Raw genomic sequence first — 5,077 nt, 5'->3', positions numbered from 1 at the left:
AGGAGAGGAGAGGAGAGGAGAGGAGAGGAGAGGAGAGGAGAGGAGAGGAGAGGAGAGGAGAGGAGAGGAGAGGAGAGGAGAGGAGAGGAGAGGAGAGGAGAGGAGAGGAGAGGAGAGGAGAGGAGAGGAGAGGAGAGGAGAGGAGAGGAGAGGAGACTTAAATGTCATCATTCAGTCTAAAGGAATAAAATTAAGCTGCAGACTGCCACAAGCACTTTTCCCTCTGAGTGCATATTGACTGTGTCAAGTCAAAAACAAGCATTTAAAAAGAAATACAATTTTAGTCAATGACAGATATGACTCCAGTATACACTGGGTGTGAATAATTCCCATTTCTTACCTCATTTCACTATCCTTCCTCAGTTTCATATTATCCAAGAGGACTATCCTATAATCCTGACCATGCACATTTGCCAAGTCTCCTAACAGCTTTAAAAAACCCCACAGATGAGAGACCACCAACTTTATGGGTTCTTGCAACTCCCTCTGTACATTTTATGGGTATTTAGCAATGCTACAGGGTTTTCTCTGCAATTGAGAAATCTCAAAATTTCTTGTCTCTTCACTAATAATAGACATGTGTTTTAGTAGCCTTTTCTAACTTTTTCTCTCTGTTCCTGTCTGTATTCTCAAACTGCTGATTTGTAAGATGTACTTTTCATAGAACTATAAAAGCAGTGCATTTTGTTCTTTTTTCTTTTCTTTTCTTTTCTTTTTTTTTTTTTTTTTCCAGATTAGGAACTGGACAAACTTTTAGTCTGCCAAGCTTTTTATATTTCTTTTTTATTTGTTATTTAAATACTTCACAATAAAAGAATGTGCTCCTGATGGAATTTTTATTACAAAAAAAAGAGAAGTTCTGCCCTTCTCCTTTCTTATATCTTACACACTTCGAAACACATACTGAAATTCTTTCACCTCCCAAGGAAAACAGCCGCTCAATTGCTGTCAAACTATTAATGATAATGTCAGAGTACCTGAGACATATTTAAACATTAAAAGAAGAAGGATTAAGGACGCATCTGAATCTCACTTTGATGACTCAACTTTACATTGATACACTCAGCATGCCACTTGCAAACAGACTTCTGGTTTTGCTCTTCAACAGCTTTTTAAAATAATTCCTCTTGCCTAAGGAGGATGTTGGAAGAGGTACATGAGAGCAGACGTTCCTGTTTAACAAGTGCAGAGCTCTAGTTTTTCACAGGATTTGGACATGTGTTCTGCTTTTCAGAAAGTATACAAAGCTGTCACCAGCTGAATCACCTTTCAGAAATGCTCAGGATGCTTTCCTGGGGAAGATATCCTGTCCTTCTGCCTCTGCTTTGGAGACATCTCCTGGCACCCACCTGCAGCTGTCTTTCCCCCATTGTCTATCCTGGGCACCGAAGACAAGCCTTCCAAACACCCCAAACCGCACCTACCGCTAAACCTTGCCATTGAGTAGCTTGTTTCCATTTCCTGTCCTTTCTACTTATCTATCCTTTCAAAAAATACATTATCTGAAGACACATTCTATGGTTTCTCAGTCATTTATTTCACCCAGATCAATATTTAGCTGAGTGGAGAGGCACCCAACAGGGTGCTTCACCCACGGGCAGAAGGCAGGGACTGGTTCAGGGCAGGGTGCTGTAGTGTCAGGGACAGCTCTACTGTTCTGCCTACTGGATGGAGTTAATCCATGACTCTGAGTAACACAGTGCCAGAGGATGCTGGAATGGAAGGTTAACACTTCTCCAGTGGTTTTCCCCCAGGACTCTTATGTCCTTCACAGAGGACTGGCAAAGCATTTATTTCCTTGTTTATTTACCCTTGAAGGCAGAGGTAACAGAGTTACTTGGCAAGCGTCTTGGTTGGTGCTTATACTGAAGTTATTTTCTTGGTGGGTCTCAAAGTAGCGGAGCAACCCCTTTCCCACCTCACTAGCATGCAGCCACAGCCACACCACCACATCACAAAATGCCCAGCATATGGAACAGGGCTGGGCTGGGTTAGATTTGCTTACCCAGAGCAGAAAAGACCCCAGAGCTATCAAAGGGAGGCAATGGGAGTAAGGCAAGGAGGAGGCAGGGCAATGGGATCAGACACTGGCACTGAACCACCAGCTTGGCTCTGCCATTGATGAAACCTCCCCCTGTGTGTGCCTGTGCCCTGCATTACCCATGTCTGTGAATACTTGCCCTGTAGGACACCGCAGGACTGCTAAAATGATGCAATTCTGAGTGCAGACAAGGCTGACATTAAGTGATCTGCAGAAAAGAAAGGTCAGAAGTTTTGTTACAACTCATAACCATGTCCCTGTTGCTCTGCACTTCTCCCACACAGGCAGGCGATTCCCTCTATCTGTTTTTCACCTCGTGACATCATTTTGGCATATAGGTACCATGCAGCAGAATCAGCTGCTGCATCCGTATGGCACAGAGCAGCCAGCACCGCCCAGAGATTTTCTTGCATTCAGTCCCGAAGGCCATGTTGCTCCGGTGGCATGGCACAAGGCCACATCACTCCTAGTCTGAATAGCAACACCAGCATGGCCCTTCTGCTTTGATTTCCAGAGGCAAGGTAGTCTCTGTGAGCTCAGGCATCGCTGCCCATCTCCATTGCATGTGGAAACTGTGCCAATGGCTCGGGGGCTACCACGGCTTGCACAGAAGGGCAGGTTTTACTCTGCAGGAAATTCATCCTTGCTTAATTGGAAGAGTAACTTCCAGCGAAATAACCCAGGCTGGTAGAAAAGGTTGTATGGACCCTTTCATTGCAGTTTAAATCTCTCTCCCTTCAGTTTAGCCTCAAGCAAGCTTTAGTTACAACCACCTTTAAGGCAAACAGGAGCAATCCAATCGGTTGATAGTGTAGAGAGTCGGCATGAAGTTTGTGTGCTTTAATGGAGCAAAACAGGTTACTGCACTCGGTGCAGGTTTGTATGTACACAGCATCTGCATGCCATGGTTAGCAGCTGTATCCTCTGCAAACGGGGCACAAGCGGGGATGGGGCATATGCACCACACAGTGCGTCACCCTGAGGGACAAGATCATCATGACTCAGCCCTGATTTGGGCCTCCCCAGCTCTCCTGTGATACCCATAACTACAAGGATACTAAAAGGAGAGAAGGGAAAGGTCTGACAGGCAGTTATGTGACCAGGGACACTCAGGTTTAGGTTTCTTCTTGGAAGCACTCTGTAACGCAGCTACCGCCAAGGGAGCAGCTATATAACCAACACCCAGAAAATACATGCGCCTTAAGGGCAAGACGTGAAAAATCAATGGTGTAAACGGCTGCAAATTCCTTTGCTTTTAATGGGCTTCATCTGTTTACCCCCCGAATGGATTTAGTCCACGGAGTCAAGCTGAAACAGCAGGGGGATATTAGGTAGGCAGGATTTAATGGCTGAGACTGAAATTTGGCCAAGATCTTGGGTTTAATCCTCCTTCTCTTATGAGAAGACCCACCAAATGTTTAACGCAGGCTTCCACTGAAAGACAGATCTTGCTGGAGGGGCTGGAGCTACTGCCACTCACTGGGACATTTGGGAGAAACCAGGTCAACCAAAAATCAAGTCAAATTGTTGGCTCTCATCTTTGAAAGTCAGAGGAATGCAGAGATAAAAGATGGAGAAAAGGGTCATTAGGGCATGCCCTGGCATTAGTGGCAATAATTCACAGGTCTAGCTGAGGATGTCAGAGCAGTTTGCCCGCACCGCCACGAGGCAGGGGTGTGATGCTACCCACACTGGAAAATCAGGCACTTCTGAGTCCAACAGGCTCACCTAAAGTCCTTCTGCAAAAGCAAATCCAACTGCAGTGACACCTGGGGCAGGGGATTTGGTGGAGGAGGCAGCATGGCTGTCATAGAACCAGGACTCAGCATACATTCTCTAAGCACGATCTCCAGTACATCTAGGTTCTCCACCTTGAAGAAACCCTTGCTATGCCTGCTTGGGGGCAGCCTGGCCAAAGTAGCACAAAATAGAGGACATTAGCCACCAGGCAGAGCTTGGCTTGCTTCGTGGACCTCAACAGAGTCAACAGAAGCTCCCTCTGCTCACCACATGTGGTGCCAACGGCTGCTACGTTGACATGCCATGGGAGGAGGAGGAGCGTTGGAAACCAACATCCCTTTCTCTGCAGTGAATCCAAGCATCTCACAGCTTACATCCCACAGATTCTTGATAATGTCTAAGGGGTTTAGGTGACTTGAAAACAGAAGCCAGGTACCGAAATAACAGAGATACTTTTTAAAAGTGACAGAGGACCTCCGGAGGTCCCTTCTGTCCTGAATCTTCCTACAGTCCTGTGAAACGCAGTTTATTTCCAGCTCTGACTGTGACCTTAGCAAGTCCCTGTGCCTCTCCATCCCTCCCTCCCACTCTGCCTGCCTGCTCAGAGCAGTCCCCCGGCCCCGCTGCGCTGGGGCTGCTCCCCCCCAGCATGGCTGGCCTAGGGGGAGTTACGGGGTTTTGGGGTGCCAGCAGAAGGTAGCCCACGGCTGATAGCAATTACCCACGCATCCAGGCTCCCTTGTTATCCCTGTGAAAAACAGGGCAGCCCTTTGCTGCGGAATTAATTCTTCCAAGCAGATCCAAAGTTGGTAGCTGAGCAGCAACCAAAGGCTTCGGGGAGCCGTGAAAGGCGAAGCGGCGGCGGGAGGGGTACTGGCGAGGTGTGGGGGGGTCCCTGGCTCCCCATCCCGCCAGCTGCTCGCAGCGCTCCCGGGCGCAGTTAGGAAGGCAACGTGAGTTCAGGCACCCCCCACTTCGCAGTGAGGATCTTGATGAGGAAAACGAGTGATAAGGGGGGGAGAAGCGGGATGGAAACCAAACCACGGATTTCCCTGGGGAGGCAAAGCGGAGGGGTGGGAGGGAAAGCGCACCCGGTGGGTCTCGGCGAGTCTCCGGGAGGCAGGATTTCTCTTCCATCGCAAGGAAGAGCGAGATTAAAGAAGAAAGTGGGAGTGGGGTGGGAGGGAAGGGAAGGGGGGGGGGGAAGGGGGGGATGAACAAAGGAGATTGGCAGCACAGCTGTTTTGGGAAGAAAAAAAAAAAAAAAAAAACCAGCCTTCCTGTTTCTTTAAAGCC

Source organism: Falco naumanni, chromosome 1 (assembly GCF_017639655.2).
Source record: "Falco naumanni isolate bFalNau1 chromosome 1, bFalNau1.pat, whole genome shotgun sequence".
Classification (NCBI taxonomy): domain Eukaryota; kingdom Metazoa; phylum Chordata; class Aves; order Falconiformes; family Falconidae; genus Falco; species Falco naumanni.
Note: the sequence above shows the minus strand (reverse complement) of the source record.